The sequence below is a fragment of the Aquila chrysaetos genome, chromosome 4 (assembly GCF_900496995.4).
Source record: "Aquila chrysaetos chrysaetos chromosome 4, bAquChr1.4, whole genome shotgun sequence".
In the NCBI taxonomy this organism is placed as follows: Eukaryota; Metazoa; Chordata; class Aves; order Accipitriformes; family Accipitridae; genus Aquila; species Aquila chrysaetos.
In genome coordinates this window covers 34,466,464-34,484,894 of record NC_044007.1, presented here as the reverse complement: position 1 = coordinate 34,484,894, position 18,431 = coordinate 34,466,464, and the positions used below count along the sequence as shown (strand labels likewise).

The following is an 18,431-nucleotide window of genomic DNA, read 5'->3' as shown; positions in this document are numbered from 1 at the left end:
GTCCCGTTTCTTTAGATAACCAGGCGCCTAACTAAAAAGAGGGGGGCTGCCCCCCCACCCCCACCCCGTGACAGCTTCAGTGGAGTAAAGGGAGCGACACCCGGGAGTAGACCCTCGAGGTTTGGGCGCCCGCAAATCCGTGGCTACCAAACCCCGCGGATGAGAGGAGGCGGGGGGCGGGTCAGGGAGGAAAGAAAGCGGGGGGGCGATGCAGAGGGGAAAGGAGGGAAGACGGGGAGAGAAAACCGGGGGGAAGGAGAAGGGAGGGAAGGGGGAGGGGGGGGGGGGGGAAGGGAAGGGGTAAAGACGTAGGAAAGGAAGAAGGGGGTCGAAAGGAGTGGGGCGGACGGAGGGGGGGAGAGAGGGAGCGAGGGACCGGTCGCTCCCTGGCCCGGCGGCCGGGGGGCGCTGCCGCGGAGCCAGGCGGGGGGCACCGGGGCTGCGGGGGCAAAGCCCCGTCGCAGCACCGCGGCCCTCGCCGGCCGCAGCCCAGCGGGGTCGGGCCGAGCCGAGAGCTGCTGGCCCGCCCGCCGGCGGGGCGCGGGCTGCGCGCAGGGCCAGTCGCTGTCGGCAATAGCTTTCGGTTTTCATTGAGGCTGCTGGTTACTGTTTAACGTCCCCACCCACGCTTCAGTTTGTTTAGTAAATCGATCTGATGCTTGGGCTGAGGCTGCTGCCCTGTCGCCGTTGAGCAAAGTTAATTCCCCCCCCCCCCCCCATACACACGCTCTCTCCTCCTCCTCCTCCTTCCCGCTACAGCATATGGTAAAGACGGTGCCAGCCACACCAAACAGGTCACGCAGCCCCGCACCGGGACGCCTGCGGGGAGCCGGGAGGGTTCGGGGGAGGCAGGAGGCCCGGGGGATGCCGCCGCCCTGAGCTGCGACCGCGCCGCCGGAGGCCGAGGGACGGGGCGGCCCCGCCGGTAAGTTCCCGGGGGCTGGCGGCCGCCGAGTGGCACAGCCCGGCAAACGTGCGAGGTAGGAGAAGTTGCCCCGGCTCGTGCGTGGCTAAACGGGCAGCAGCCGGTTTGGGGCGAGGCGGCGGTACTTCATTTTAGACAATTTTTTCTTTTTTTTTTTTTTAAATACGCCTGGTCACGTGTCCCCGTTGTCGGCGCCCGCGGCGCTCCGGAGAAACGCGCTGCGCTGGGCGCAGCCTCGGGCCCCCGGGGCGGGGGGGGGGGGGGGGGGTGTCTGTGTGTCTGCCTGTGTCCGCGCATCCCGGCGCGTCCCGGCGGCGGGCCGAGGCCGCGGGCGCCCGGCGCAGCCCAGGCCAGCCCCGCTGCGCGCTGCTGCGCTCCCGCGAGCTGCCTCTGCCCCGGCGGCCGGTCGCGCTGCTGCCACTGCCTGGGGCTGTGCTGGCGTTTGTGAGTCCTTAGGCGGTCGAAGTCACGGCTTTGCACCGGGTTTTGGAAGAGTTTCTAAAGGCTTTTTGGTTTTGCCTCCCTTATTTATTTCTCCGCCCCCGCCCTCATGATCACCTGCGCGGCAGATGGAGTTGTTATTGTGGGGCTGCTCCTAGTAATAGCGCTTGGCCAGTGCTGGAAGCCTTGGTAGGCAATCCCGAAATACTTACCTTAGGGGAAAAATAATTATAAAAGAGAAGAACCCAAACATGAAACGGGCAAAGCAAGCCAAGGATGAGTTTTGCAGGTGGATCCAGCAGTGTTTCCAGTGCTTTTACAGTGTTGCAGGTGTACTGTTTACAGGGTACCTTTGATGAAAGCCAACTTTCAGATCTCACACCTGTGAGTCAGATGTCTGTTCCTGTACACTGAAATGGGAGATACAGTCAAGCATTTTGTGAAGTAGACAGTAGGTTGCAATGATTATGGTATTTTAAAGCGACTTTTCACATTTGCAACAGTGAATACTATTCCGTAGTAAATTATGGCTGTGTTAAATTGGCCCTTCCTTTGTGTAGGCCTTTTCTTGTACAGTGCTGCACATACTTCGATTTACTGTGATTCCTCATCCGTATTACAAAGACAGTAGAGTAGTTTAAAGTAACATGCAGAGTTCGTTAAAACTGAGTTAGCGAATAAGACTTACTATGCCACACAGCTTTCAAAGTCCCAGAGTCTCCTGTGTGCTGAAGAAAACTACAGTGCTACGTAATCCCCCATATTCCTTAAGAACAGAAGTTCTTACAACTTATATAGGAGTCATATGAAACATTTATATACATGCAGGTGATTTGCAAATATTATCAACACTGTTCTGGTCATTTTATTCTTTTCCTCTTTCCCTTTATAGCCATATGATAAGGGAAAAAGGGACAAAATGCTCAGTGGTAACTCAGTTCACACTTCTCATTATCCTTCAGTCTCTGAAGTCTTGAGAGGAAAAAAGAATTTTAAAAGTGCTATTTCCATTGCCCAATACTCAGCTCCCTGTCCCTCTCTCTCTTACTGAAGTGTACCAGGCTGCCTAAGGCTCAGTTCATACATATATTAAAAAAAAAAAAGTGTAGGACAAGATCAGGATGCTGTTACCTTGTTCATGGTGTTACTTTTGATTTTAGCAGCTCATGCATTTGGGCTCATTTCCCAGAACACAAACTTTGTGTTTTCGTAACACAAAGCATAACTTTCACTGCAGCTTATCTTATGTAACTAGAGGAATATCTCTATTCCAAAATTTTGTACTTGGTAGCAGTAGTGTAAAACTAGAGCAATGCAGAGGTCCAGTTTGCATTGCCATAGAAGGCTATTATAAAGGCAGTGTATTGGGAAAGCTTCAAGTGGCACTGAGCTACCACTGCCCTCTATCCTACCTCCTGCCAGGGAAGAACACAGGAGGTACAACTAGGAAAATGGGATTCCTGTGGCCTGGCTATAATAGCCTGTTCCTTGGATGGCCAAGTGATCTTTAATGCTAATTTGCGCATATCATTAAATCATCTCCAGGCCAACTCCCTAACAAAAGCATTCTAGTATAAACACATCTTTGCTACTCCCATTCCTCAAGATATGGCCTAGTATTGCTTGGCCAAATTTGAATCTCTGAATCAAATCCTATTTGATCCCGCTGAGTTTACCAAAAAACTACAGTAGTGCAAGAACAGAACTCAGTCCTTGTGCTTGACATGGCTCCTGTTTCAAACTTTGCGGCAGAATTTATATCATGTGCATGTGGACTCAATATTACAAGAGGTTGGTCCGTGTTGTCTGTTCAAGCTCTTTGTGACTGGGCTGGAAAAATGGGGTCCAGCATGTCATCAGTGTTACCTGCAAATCTGCATCACGTACATCAATTTCCACCGGGTACAAGAAACAAAACATTACTTTGAACAATATTAATTCTTCTTAGCAGGTCATTAATTGAAAGAGAATTGAAATTCAAAACTAGTAGTGTGGTAACCCACTTGATGGAAAAAACCGTCAACTCTTTGTTTTGTTTGTTTTTGCTTATTTGGGAATTGAGTATAACAAAACCATAATAATTCACAACTGATTTAAGACTGCATCATTAGTATAACGGGGTTCTGAGCTGAGCAGATTGTGCTTTTACATCTGTCAAGTAGCAGGGGCAATGTACTCCATTTAGTTATTGATAAACGAACTCTTTCAATGCAGGGATCTCTCTGCCTCGCTTCTCAATGATTTCAAAGTTCTGTCTCTTGCTTGTGAGCTTTGAAATATTCTCTGATCTATTTATTTTCAATTTTTATTTAATGAGGTGGCTCAGCTGCTCGGAAGTCTTCCATTTCTTTGTTTAAAAACGAATATTAAGCCTGAAAATTAGTTTGATTTGCCTATGTTGTGTCATGTTGATATGAGGTATGTAATATTAGATAATTGCATTACTCTGGTAATGTAGACTGCTTTAGAATACAAAGAAAGGTTTTATTTCTGTGGTAAATAGTTACCTGTTGTATATGGTAATATGTTCTGTGATAGAATTTAATTTCTCAATGACAGTATTGCTGCAACATAAAATAACAAAAGGTTGCGGGAAGGCATGGCTCTTAGGTTTTAATGTATCTTAATGAATGATGCATTATATAACATGTCATGGTGAGAAAATACGGAAAATGCATTTCTAACAGATTAAGATGTTTGAATGTCTTGCAACAGCTTTGATTGAATCAAATATTCTTCATTTCAAATTTTCAATTTTAAACCAGCACACCCTAAAAATCAGGTCAGAATGCTATGTGTAATGTCAGAGCTGAGATCTATCAAACTGAAAGGCTCCAACAACATTTTCAAACCTTTCTCAATTGTCAATTTAAGTTAATTGAAAATGAAAGGTCTCGCTTTCAGGATTGGGCCATTTAAATAGAAGCCTGCTGCTTTCATTTTGTAGAAGGGCAATCTCCCTCCACATAGGTGTTTTTAAAAGGTTCATTCATAATTCTCCCTTCACACTTCTATTGGAAATGACAGAATTCATTATTTTGAGTTCTTGGAACTATTTTTCTGCAACTTGCGTGATGAATTGCATGAGATCTAGTTCATAACGTGGCACGGCAACCCACAAGATTTAAAATTCTCAAGGCTCGATCTGTCTCTTTCTGGCATTCAGCTGGCACGGGCGCAGGAAGCCTCCATGTGCGTCTTCTGCCTCTTACGGTGTAGGAGCTTGGGATTTTTTTGTTTAATACTGACTAGGAAAAAAGACTCGCACCCTTGCTTGGTAATTCACTAGAGGTATCCAGGCAACAAGGACATACATTACAGTCAGCAGTATGCAAGGTGCTGTGTGAATTTTCTTTGCCTCCTGTTCATCTGGGAATCCAACTGCAATAGACCTATACAAATAGGGCTGTTTCCACTAGCTATTCCTATGGTAAAGTTTGCCCCTAGACTTCTGTTTTTTTATTTGCATTTAGTTCTCTGATGGAAGAGGATTTCTTGATGTGTATATGTGAGAGTACCTGCCCAAACACAGGGATTCGACTCATGTGGGAGAGGGGGATCGAGCTGCCGTGAAATGACAAATACGACTCAGCTTGCAACTGATAGTGCATCTATGGCAATGTTGCAATGAGAATCCCCTTTTTGAGAATCATTTTTGTATGGGGTTGCTAGGCTACACCAGCCTGGTTTGTACTTGTCTGAGACAGCAGCAAAGTCCATCAATAACCAGCTACTTACTAACTGAAATAGGCCTCACTGGTAGAAAGTTATGCGGATTGAATTTCCCTTTTTCTTTGTTAAATAAGACATTTTTTCATTAACTGCTGACATGTAAAGTATCAACACTGGGCACTGAGTGGGACCAGTTTGTACTCTCAGAGCTGGTCCAGATGCTTGAAGATGGCTTACCTCAATGACCATGGTGGTTCATGTATCTCAGGCACTTTTTGTGCCTCCTGCAGCTACACAGTTTCTTTTTTTTTTTTTTTAATTGATGACTGTGATGAGAAAGATGATTCTTATTGATACCACCTGTTTCAAAATCACATGCCAAAGTGTCTTGCAGACAGTGTCTTTTGCTATGCCCTTCAGGATAATAATACTTATTCCTTTTGCAAGGAAATGTCAGACTGACATTACATTAGCAGACGAAATTCCCTCAGTAAAGGTCTAGACACTACTCAGAGCTAAGTGAGATGGTGACCATGCTGCGATCGCACATTAATACACACTCACTGTCATCTCTCTGCACCTGATAGGTGTAGTCAGGTGTTGGCTTGTACCTGCTGTTGTAGTTCCAAGGGTAAAATTATGATTTTGGAAATGGATAGGATTTTGTTCACCAAATTGCTAAATACTTCACCTGTTTATTACTCCCCTGCTCCCAACTGCTAAACAAGTTGAAAACAGTCTTTTCTGCTGGACCATTTGGTAGCCACGCAGTGACCCTGTTAGGCGCGATAGAGATCCGGTACGTTGTTGGCTGCGTGTGTAGTTTCGTATGGTTTCTGGGCAGTTACCCTTCAATCCCTGCTTCTTCTTCTGTCCCGACAAAAATGGAAGTAGGCTTTTTACTTCTGAACGGTGAAAACAATGCATAGCTTTTACTGCTAGTTCTGATTTAGGTGGTAGACGCTATCTACATAGTAGGTATGTATAATCCTTATTTAATATCTTTCGTGCCTTTTGGGAGAACAGTGATATTCTTGTCTTTAATGTCCAAATCCAAAACCTTTCAAAAAGATTTGCGTTTTAAAAGAGGCTTTAATGTCTTCCGAGTCTCTGGTCTCTGTTCATGTTTTACAGTGTCTTACCCTGTATTACTGCTTTTAACTTTCTTTTTTTTTGTTTTTATCTGACTCACTGAGCTTCATTGACTTTTTATATTAATATTAAACATGCAATTTTAACGAGTTATTTAGGGACACTTAGAGACAATGTTTTTTAATTTACTTCAGTTTTGAAGTACCAGAACTTGGTCTGACATAAGTTTAAGGCAGAACTTTAGATTTGGTCATAGTAATAAGAACAATTTTGGCCATGATAGTAGGAGGGGGAAAAAAAGGCAAAGGAAGGCAATCAGTTTTAATATGAGATTTGTCTTGCTATGTTTCATTTCAGAATCTTCTAGATAAATTGCAGGGATACAAACTAGTCCCTTTAAGAGTTTAGAGTTGACACCCAAGCTTGCATGGAAAACCAGATCATTATATCAAAGACAAAACACTATCTGCAAAGATTAAAAAAATAATAAAAGGAAGCCTCCACTGGAGTGTCCCCAAAGAGCAAAAAAGTAGCCTCAGGATTACAGGGAAGAAGTTTTAGTTGTAAAAATGTAAAATGCATTAAGCTAATTGCAGGTGTATTAGGCTAACTTTGTGAGTGGTTTTTGTTTGTTTGTTGGTTATGGCTCTTTTTGGTTTAAAGTGAGTCAAGAGGAAAAGAACTTATCTCAAATAAAAAGTACTTTACTGGGTCTGTGTCTCCTTAACTACTGTTATTTAACATTGAGAGTAAAACACAAGTGGGATGAACCAGAGCCCCAGCTCCCAGGAATTTACAGTCCACACTACATTTGAAAATGTAGATGCATTCTGTACTTCACAGAACACATGTCTGGTTTGAGCTTTTGGGTTAATCTGGGGTCCATCTCCTCAGTGAAATTTTTCAGGCTTCATTCAGATGCTCTCGCTTGCAGCTAAGAGCGGAGAAGAAACAGTACAAGTTCCCTGGCGCAGGCTGATGGTTTTCACTCCCATTTTCAGGCTCAGCCGAAACAACCGAGGCAGCTTAAGGCATTAGCACCACTTGGTTGTCCACTTAATCTCCCACCTCTCCTGAAGGTCATTGTCTCCATAACAAAGGTGCCAGGATTAATAGATATCCTTTTCTGCAGTTAAGATAGTTGCTTAAATTGCTGAATACAGGGACGCTTGCATTGATCTAGTGGATGTTGAACTTCCATGGCTGAGGTCCGGGTGTGTGCCCGCCTCAGCTGTCCCCGTTGAAAGAAATGGTCAGTTCTGAGGAGAGCCGAAGCTGAAGTTTTAGGGTATTGCAGACAGACCTCAACAAATTGTTCTGTCAACAAAATCAGTCATTTCTTTTCTTGCCAGAAAGAGTCAGCTGACTGGTGGATATATAATGGTAGGGGTATTTGCCTGCTCGAAAATTGACTGAGGGCAACTCATTTCTCATTTTTAACATCACGTTGATTAGTGGTAAATAGGAGAACAAGCAACTCCACTAGAGTAATCTTTCCAATAGCAAGTCTATAAAGACCTTTTTAATAATGCAGCAAAACTGGGAAACTTTCAATTAACAGGCTTACGTTTCAAGGGCAAGGAAATGTTAAGCAGTTTGGCGGGCTCTGGCTGAGAAAGAGATTCAAATTTTAACAGAAATTTTACCATGAATTTTGATAGTACAGGACTTAATAGTGGAGTTTTTATCTTATTTTAATCCAGTAGGTCAAGTAATTTATTTCCCAAGATGTATTTGAAGCTGAAAGAGGGTAGAAAATGAAAAACACTCCCAAAGATCATTCCCAAGTTTCTATGGTACCAGGGAGCGTAAATGAGCATTCTGAAATTAAGATACATGTATGAATTGCAAAAACCTTGGCAGGTAGAAAATGAGCACAGCTTCGAATGGCCTGAAGAATGTATCTATGAGATTGCAGCAAACTTTTTAACCCTTTATGGTCTCCTTCTGCATCTAGTGGCCCTGAATTTGTAAGGCAGAGCTCTTGCTTTGTGTAAGAGGACGAAAAGCAGCATTGTAGAGCAGTTCAAGCCAACAAAGTGCTTGTTAAACCTCAGCTGTATATGGAAGGTCATGAAGGAAAAACTTTCCTGGTACAGAAGTATTTCATTAGTTTGGCAAAGTAACGTAGTTAAATAGTTTCAGGGAAGCTGCTGTTAAGAACAAAACACGTTATCAAATGCAGAAAGACAGTGTGCTCTAGGAAGTCACTATGAAAACAGCTTCTTTGTCTGCCTTGTCTGGTAATTTTAGGTGGTCAAAGTAATAGATTTCTATTTTTCAGTTTAAGAGCTCTGTTCTACCTCAAACCAGTACAACTGGAAGCAGGAACTTTGGGGAGCTCTGACATCAACCCACTAATTGTTTAGAAATCTTGAAAACGGATTGTGTGGTGCACTTTTCCGCAAAGGATACATCTGCCCACCACAAGTGCAGCTTGTGATCCTGGAAAATTAAAGATGCTCCGTTGCTCTTAGCTAGGAAAAGAATTCAATATGTCCTGTAATCCTTGATAAGTCAAGATACATTTTTTCAGATATCAAGAAAAATCTGTAGCTTGCTGGTGGCTGCTGTTTGCAGGAACCCCTTTCAGCTGAGATGCTTTCCATGTACAGTTTGGATTTGGTGTGCCAAAGAACACGAACATCCTCATCTTTGCCTCTTTCTCTGTGTCCTGATCCGAATACCATTGAATTCAAAATTCAAACCCATTTTGGGTCAGACCCAATGTTGGCTACTTGAGATGACCCTGGGCGTAGAGTCTGTGGAGTTCTTACAAAAGTGTAAGAGGAGCTTGTGTACGTACCAGGGTATCTTCTTGCTGGGAACACTGGGAGCTACTTATAGTGTATCTCAAGCTTTACATACAGCATTTGGATGCATATATATTTTCTATATCTGCAAATCATACAAGTCTGCAAGTTGCTTGCCTTCTTGCCCTGATACAAAACGTTTAATGCTGTTATTAGTATGTGACATAGTTAGATTCCTGTTGAAAATCAATAACCTTCCCATAAAGCAAGCCTTACATCCTTTCCCTAAATTCATTTAGAATCATTTTGTATGCCTCATTAGCCTTGTAATTTAAGAAAGAATAAAAGAAAAAGAAAACAAACCAGCCACCTAATATTAAACAATGTATGTAATTTAATTTTTCCAACCAAAGGGGATGTTTATGACACTAAATATATCTGCTAGTCTATAAATACCTGTGTTTATAGTTGAACAGAGCAGTGAGTCTCAAACTGCAGTCCATCAGACACTTAGTGATGATACACAGTGTGCTGTAGGTAGTATGATGCCACTGCTACCTTTCTTCTTTCTTTCATCTGCTATATTGCTTTCATGGAAACTAAATGTACCAGATTAAATGCATGCCTAAAGATTCTGTGCAATCTCCCATTAGAAAGTAGATGGTCAATGTGAATAAATATAGAAATTGTTTTAAAGACAGGCCCTATACCTAAGCACAGTCGACATTTAAAGCAAAAGGTATTAAGTTCCTGAAAGGGAAGACACCATACAACATAGAAGAATATTGTTGACTTTTATAAAAAACTTTCAGTGAGTGTTCTGGAAGTTCTTCGAGCAGATTATAGTGCGAAAAAGGGTCACTTGCTTACTTTTATGCATAGTTGGCAACCTTTAATAATACTGAATCTTTGACATTCCTCGCAGTAACCCTGTGGGAATTACACCAAATGAAATAAACGGGATGGTGTTGATGATGACCTACAGAAAAAAAACTGAAGATAGGCATTATTTGAGTTAGAAAAATATGGAATGTCATATGTAATGAATGTGTGAAGAAATGAGACTTGCTATGCTTATAAGTACAGTGACACCTGTTTTTTCGTGTAGTAAATATGCAGCAATACCAAAGCAGATGCAGCTATACTAGAAATAATTGTATGAAAAAACAAAGCCTTTAACAGCTGCTTTATTAAACAATTCTTACATACAGTATATAGACTTTCTATATAATTATATTTCTATATATTTTTATATATATTTATATTTATTTCCAAAATGCAGTCAGTGTTTAGGAATTTTAAATTAAGCAAACTCTTTGCCTATTTAAATTTATTTTTTAAGAATAATCTCCACCAAAATAAAGCCAAAAGCATTAAATATTTCAATGGTTTGTTTTTTGAAATAGATCATTACAATAATATTTAAAATGAAAACATAAAATTTAAAATAAAATTAGAATAAATGATTGACTAGGCTGGGTCTTGACCAACACATTTTTTCAGTTTCTAGGAACTTCACTTAGAACACCTTGGAATGACATCCCACATGTAAGAGCCTTACTGTAGACTGTAACTTAAATAAAAAATGACCGTTTAGTAAGCTATGTTAAGAAAGGGAGTTGGTTGTAATAAAGAAAAGAATCCCACACATTTTTAATTCCCTGAGCAACTTCTTGATGCCTATTGATGCCTATTGATTGAGCCTTGATGCCTGTTCTGCCTGTGTTGATACCTATATCCAAACAGCTCATTTCAAACTTTTCATGTGTGTCTTTAAAGAAGAACAACTATGCACATTTTTATTTAAGCAAAATTGTAAATTGTTTAACCTATATGAAGGTAAAACTTGACTTTTCCCGTTACATATATTTTCTCCCATTTCTAGTATAGCTATCCAGTTCCATCAGAATTGCCTTGCCCTAGCTGAATCAAGATAAGCGTGTGCAAGTTATCTATAGAAATTAGTATTAATAAATTTTTTCCATACAAAAGCTGATCATATATGCCTGGAGCTTTTGTGTGTGTGTTTGGGAGTTTGTTTGGCTTTTTTTTCTTCTTTTGTTTTGTTTGTCTTTCAAGTAGCCCACCAGCTTTTGCTAAAGACACAAGGAGAACAGCTGGCTGTGTATTATATGTAGCTGGTTGGTGGGCAGTTGTAGCATGAAAAAATGTGGCAGATTAATGTTGGAGGAAATTTTTTCTTTTTTTGTAACTTACTCTTGGGCGAGGAGTAGGAGCATCTTTCTGTGTGTTAGAGAATGGATTACAGTCTGTACATCAGTAGGACTGGAGAGCTTGGCTTTAGGGCAGAAAGAGATGTAGCTGAATTGAAAACAGATGAAGGTCAAGATGAGGAGTCTGGTGAAGATGTGTGTAGGGCGTATTTCCAAAGGCTCTGCTCTCCCACCTCATGTTTGGAAGGGATGAAATGAAGTGACTGACCTCCAGCACCTGGAGTCACTATGGCCAGGAAGATCACAGTTCAGACATCAGTCATAGCAACTACTGAACAGGGTTGGACTTCTAGGTGGAGGTATCTTTGAAAAGGGACAAAGTCTGCAAAACTTTCCCTTGCTAGGTCTGGGATTCTGAGTAAGCTGTTTTTGGAGGAAAAAAGCACACTCCGGCTGTGTGCCAAGGAAATTTTTATATACAGAGAACGTTTCAGGAATCAGCAGGCAGTTTGCAAGCAGATGAGATGCAGGAGGAGAAGAATCAGATTGATGCTGAAATTATGAAATATGGAAGCGGTTGAGAACGAGCAGAGAGAAGGGGTAAATAATGAAAGAGATGCTTTGTTTGGGCACATCTCGGGCTTTGGTGTCGTAAGCCAAGAGGAAGCCTAGAACTTACTTGAACAGCAGGGACTAAGGAGAAGGAGGTATTTTAAACAGCTGTTAAAGTGTCTACAAATAAGCATCACTGAAGCTGGAGTGGTGGTTAAGATTATAGGTGACTGATGACCTCATGTTGAATGCTTAGGAAGTAGTAAGGTGATGACCTGGGAGAGAACAGAACAGAGGGCTCAGAGCTGAGCCTTGCAGGAGTCCACAAAGGAAGGATTCTTTGCTTAGAAGAAAATAAATGTTGAGATGTGAAAAATGAATGTTTTCCAGATAAAGTAGTAGCAAGAGATTTATGTTATAATATGGCAATGGGAAAGTTGAAGGAATTCGAGAAATGTGTATGTATTACAAGATGTGTATACATATGCACATTAGAGGCTTACTTTTAATATATTGCAGCTTGTCAAGTTCATTAATGTCTCATTCTATACCATATGCACACTTACGGAATCACATCAGGGTAAACCTGATAAGAAAGAGGTACTACCCTGAAAAGTCATGGAGAAATGGTAGCAATTTTTCACTGCAACCTGACTTTTTGAAAGCTCAGCTGAAGAAGTAAAAAATAGCTTTATTAATAACATTTCCTATTTGCAGCTGAACAAAGAATTCTAAGTACAGCTTTTCAACAAAACAAAACTGTTTTAATAGTCATGGAGACTCTAGGAACATCAGCATCAATATGCTATTATTAGTCCATCACTGCTGTCATGTGGCCTGTGGTAATATTCGCACCAATTCTGTACACTCTGTTGCCAATTTCTCTGCTGACCAAATGTCAATTAATTGAGTTGCACCAATTTAAAAATCACTGTGATAGAAGGAATAATGAATTCCATCATTTTCATTGAAACACACTTTCATTGTGTGAAACTAATTTTTTAATTCAGTGCTAACTCCCTTTGCATGCAGTTCCATTGAAGCAATTGTGTGGGCTTGCCTAGCTTTTACCTCAACAATGGCACAGTATGGATACAGACAATTGCTTGTTCTTGATTGCAAAAATTACTTACAGCCACTGTTATATGACAATGTATTTTCTAACTGTAGAGAACCTTAATTGATTCTTTGCTCAGTCCTTTTAACTTGCAGGTTCACATATGGTGGCTCAATTCCAGCATTTATAAATGTTTGCTACATAAGTGCTTTATTTTTGGTGTTTCCAGATTTTTGTTTGTTTGAAGGAAAAGCTTCATAATCCAGTCCTATGAGTTGCAGCTATTACAGCTTTCTTGGGGAGGCTTTAGCAGGTGGGGCTCTATACAAAGGTATTAAAGGCGTACAAACAGGAGAAAAAAAAAACACATGCAGAGAGTTGAAGACAGAAATTACAAAGCTTTTAACAAGCAGTATGAGGAAGTGTAATAAATGTCCTAAATCTTGAAACAAAAATAAAGTCATCCCTATCTAAAAGTTCTTTCAACTGCGAGATCTTCTGCAGCTCAGTGCTTTGTGCAGAGGTATAGAAGACATAAACGTAAAGGTTTTTCTTGCCTTCCTGGTTTCTAGGGCTGTTAAATATCTGAGAGAAAACTCAGATGAGCACAAAGGATTTCTAGGTGTTACCATTACAGTAAGTAATTACTATTTATAGTAATCATAGTTTAGCAACAGTAATTCCACCAGATGTGTGACAGTCTGTGTCCCCATTTATTTAAACAATAAAATTTCAGCTGTTTGTATTTCATCTGGAAATCACTTTTAAGCTCAAGAAGTATATTTCAGCCAAATCAGTGATTAACATTGACACTCCAATGTCCCTGGAAGGAGGTCTTGTTTTTATTAACACTTTCTCATTCAGCAACGAGAGAGGTGATAGCACCTTCCCGTAGTTCAGGTTTACTTGGTGAAGCAAAATAACTTGCAGACCTTGTGAGAATGGGACCCATAGGATTGGTTGTGGTCCACTTTCTCATTTGTGATTTCCTCTTTTTCATTTTGTTTGAGATTGAATTTGAGAGAGAGCTTTGTTCCGGACAGTAGTTTATGGCAGTGGGCTGAAGAGATGAGATTTCATTGAATCATAGAACTAATACACAAAGAGAAAATATGTGAAAATTGAAATGACAAGGTAGAGTAGCTTGGTTGTTGAGGTAGATAAAATAACTAGGTTCTCAGGGAAATGAGGTGGGGATTTTTTTCCTGAACTAGATTTAGTTTGAACAAGAACAGTTGAGATGGAAAACTTAGACACTATAAAAAGTTGATTAAAAAAAAAAAAAAAAATCGTCCCGCTTTTTCTTCTAACTTTGTGTCGAAGGATCTGTAATGGTGTGATCCCACAGCCCAAAGAAAGCAAACCAGAGTCCATTTTTTGTCAATGTAACACAGCTAAAGGAATAATAAATAGATTTGATTAGACTGGATTTCTTTTTCCTTTATTTACTATGCAACATTGCTCTCAGGGCACCTTGAGATATTGGAATGCACAGGAAAATCGGCAGTACTCAAAGAAATCTGTGTTCTGCCAGTTTTTTTTGTTTTTTTTTTTAATCTAGAATAATAGTATATTTATTTTTCTTCCTTTTTCCTTTAGAATCACTGGGGCAAGTTGTGACTGATCTAAGACATGTGAAGTACCCCTTTGTGAACAGAAGAATAAAGTCGGCTTGATGCAATTATGCCTCAGCACTGACAGAGATGCCCTGCTTTGAGCTAAAAAAGCCAGGAATGCTTCCAGGGCTCTCCAATTTCCAAGTAACTGTCCCCTCGTCTCTCATGTGGCTGGAAAAGAGGGAGTTATTTTGCCTTTGATTAATAAGGAGTTAATTTCAGTAAAGCTTCCTTTAACTCTTCTACAAAGGCTGGGGGAGAAGCGGCAGGCAGTAGCCTTGGTGGCACACAAGGGAGTGCGCTGCGCCCTAGGGAATGTGGAGCTCTGTAGCAAGCGGAACAAGCCTGGGCTGAATCCCCAAGCAGGACGGTGTTTCTGACATTTTTATGTTCTTGCTTTTAGTACCTGAAAAAAATGTCCATTACAGTCAAATCTCATTGACTTTGAACTTACGGCAACTGTAACAAATTTGTCAGGTTTTGTCAGTTTGCTAAGGTTTTCTGCAGAAATGTTCTTCTTCATATTTATTTGTTTGCTTTTCAATTTCTGTGTTACTTTCACTAGATTCCCATGCAGTACTGTTTCCAATTACCCTGGATAATTTTTTTTCACTCTACCAAAATTAGCAATATCTGGCACAAAATAACCACGTTCTCATTCTAGCACTCTCAGCTACCAGTTGCTTCACCAGTGAAAAGTGCTTGACATAATGTGACTGTACCGAGCTCTTACTTCTCTTGCGTAAGCAAACGGTGACATCTTACACTATAGTTTCATTCTTTCATTTTGCTGCTTGATAAAGTCTTATGTTGACAGCTGCCCTAGTTTAGAAGTATCTATGGAGCTATACAAAAGTATGTGATGGGAATGTTTAAAAGCCAGTAATTTAATTTGCTGACTTCTAATTTACCCTACATCTGAGGTTCAGAGCACACCCCAAACTGATCCGAACCATTACTATATTTTTCATATATTACGGTGATGATTGTTGGCCTCACGAGGCTGAATGCTGTGTGCTGCCATAATGAAAAGGTAGCCTTTGCTCTAGGATCTTTAGTGCTTGCTAAAGTATTATAAGGAAAGTTAATCTTTCTACTGCAGACCTGACTTTCACAGTCCCTTCCCTTCTTTATCTGCCAAAATAAATCAAATCGACTTCATTTTCCACATATGGAGTTTTCTGGCAAATCTGGGTTAGATTTTGAAAAACAGAGTTTACTCGATCCACTTGTTTGCGGAAAAGTCAGATTATTTATTTGCTGATTACATTTTACCAATCCTGTCCCCCCACACTTCTTGCTGCCACCTGCTGAGGTGGTTTTTTTTTGATGTTTATACCTGGCCCAAAGGAACTTAGCTGGAAGTAACTTCTTTGAGTCCTCTGGGGACAGCTGGTTATTTGTTAAACAACTGAGTGGGACTGCCAAGTTCCTTCTTTAAAAACTGTGAAGTTAATTAGTCACCACAGTTAGAGCAAGAGGGTGATGAGGTATATTTAATATGAGTGAGAAGAATGATTGTCATGAGAGAGAAGTTGACTAGGGTAGTATTTTCATTAAGTTCACTTTCTCATTCTTATGCAGTACAAACATCATAGATACAAACTTCCCTAAGTCTTCCTGCCCTTAGGAGAGCACTGCTGCAGTTCATGTTGCACTGCAGAGGCTAGAAGTAACTGCCATGGTACTTTCAGAGACAGAGCAGATGTGATCACTGGGAGGTACTGATGAAGGAGCATGACATTCCTGGTAAAGCTACTCTTGGTTTCACCCCAGAGAGCAGGTAATAAACTAGAGCAGAATGGTATTTTCAGGCCTCAACCACCACCACAACTTCATATCAACTTTTTTTTTATGAAGTACCTTCTGTTGTGTTTGACAATGAGACCTTTTGAAAGTAGCATTTTACTCCTTGGTTCAATAACAAGTCTCTCCAATATTTTAACTTAATTTTATATGTGTGTGTGTATATATATACACATAGGTGTACACGTGTATCTAGACATGTATTTTATGGGGGGGGTGTATATATTACATATTTCAGTCGGATTTAGACATTTCAGTAAGATTGAAAATGCAGTGGTCACTGGCCAATAATGGAGGAAGATGCAGCCCTTGCCCACAAAAGATTTGATGAATATTTTCAACTGACCTAAGAAATGAAGTTGTTTTCTACAGTTAGCTTGTCTTTATTCTTATCAAAACTGTGGGGCTTTCCAATGTCAGGACACTTGGTGGGTGGATACTTCTCAGAAGAATAGAGGACTTATCAGTGTTTGCTTAGGATCTATTACATTCTCAGCCATAAAAGTAGCTATGTTGTCTATAGCACTCATAAATCTTCACCTAGTCAAGGCTACTGTCTCTTTCTTCATGCAAGTTTGCATTTAAAAAAAATTAGCACAAACCAATTGCATGAAGTAGCTATAATCTCAAAACACCAAACTTCTTCACTGCTGGTTTTCAAAAGTGATACCATAATTCAGTTTGCACAATTGTCCAAATTACTTATCAGCCCTGCCACAAAAATCTCTCTTTACCCTTACAGTAAAAGCGTATTGCTTGGGCACATACTCACCAGAGGGCACTGTTACACATATTCTTACAGATAATTTTCTTTTGATGAAAATAACGTCTGGTCTTGGAAGAAATAGTGTGTTGGTGTTAGATTTTGATGCACACTTTTCTTAGGGCAGCTGTTGCTGATAAGGCAGTTTGAACTGATTTAGTCTCTTTATCTAGATAAAGTACATTTTTCCTATTGAGAAGTGGCCATTGCTACCAAAGCTGACATTTCTGTAGAGAGCCCATCTTTATATGTGTGAATTAACTACATCATATCAAACTCCATGTAATTTATAAATTCTTTCTAAAAAGCCGTGAATCTTTAGATTTCCACTGAAACAGTAGCAGAGGTGCAAAGACATTTGTCTTGTTCCTATTTATTTTTGTTGAAGAGAATGGACAGGTAATATCAAGTAAAATCAGTAGTTCAGCTTTCCATAATTATTATGTCTGCTGTTTATTAATTAAAGCATTACTTAGGCAATATGATTACACAAGAGATCTCTATCTACACAGTTACACAGATTTGTATTGCTATTAGGTGAATAAAGATAGCTGAGAAAACTAATGGTAAAGTTTATGCTTCAGGCTATATTTTATTGTGGAAATAGGCTAGTTTTGCTAGATCTCTTATGACAAATCTTATTTCAATGTCTTTTCTGCCTGATTATGTGTTTCCTGAATTTTTATTTATATTTTTCATAGCAAAAGATGTTTCAAGTTCTCTAGTGTCTGTTTGGGCTCTTGCATGTGTATTTTTACTTCATTTTAGTATTTCCCAAACCACCCCAAACCACAAAAGTCAAATAGTAAGCACCATATAAAAAATGGACTTTCCACCACAAATGAAGGCAGACATTTTTTTAATGACTAGCTACGTTTCTACTGACTGTGCTCCAGCTTTGTGAACTTTTGATCACAGAGGGGATTTTTTGGTTTTAGGTGAGTCCATTGTCACTGGTCTGTTTGGCAGTGGCTGCAGAGAGAGAGAGAGCTGCCATCTAGAGCCCGAGGTGGCTGGGCTGCATTTGGGGTGACCAGCAGTGAGGTGGTTTCCCGTGGTGGTATGGGAGCCAACTGCAGGGTGGCAGGAGAATGGGAACCAGCATTCTTCTTGCTCTACCTTAAATGTTTTCTGTCTCATCTATTCAACTTTTCTACATTAGGTTTTTGCACATAGTACTGGTAAAACAGGCATTACTTTCACACTGTTCACAAGTAGGAAGGTATTTGAAGGTATTATTATTTCAACTATCTTGTTACAGAACGATTCATATTTACTAATCTGTCTCACTAGTCTGTGTCTGTTATGTCACCCTGTACTCCTGTATCAAAGGACCAGGATGTCATGGAAAATGGTAAATGCCACCCATTTTTTTTAATATTTTTTTTTCCCAGAAAGGGCTGCAGATGAAATGTGCAGAAGTACAGTGTGAGCTCAACACAACACCCCTCCCCCCCCCCCTCCCAACAGTTTAAATCTCTAATAAAAAGAATTTTTGCAGTGGGAGTGCGCACTGCATAAGCCTGCAGTTCTTTCAAGGAGTCGCTAGGTATAGGGAAAAGGATATGTTACTGACATAG

The 18,431-nt window shown here is 40.5% G+C and overlaps 1 protein-coding gene across 2 annotated transcripts in view; it reads left to right on the top strand.

Annotated features, from left to right (window-relative positions):
• Positions 1-780: 780 nt before the first annotated feature.
• HNF4G (hepatocyte nuclear factor 4 gamma) overlaps positions 781-18,431 on the top strand; it is a 62,851-nt gene continuing 45,200 nt past the window's right edge. For both annotated transcript variants that reach the window (XM_030012771.2, XM_041123204.1), the window contains exon 1: positions 781-925. The gene's annotated coding sequence lies outside the window, so the exon portion shown is untranslated. The remainder of the gene's footprint in view (positions 926-18,431) is intronic.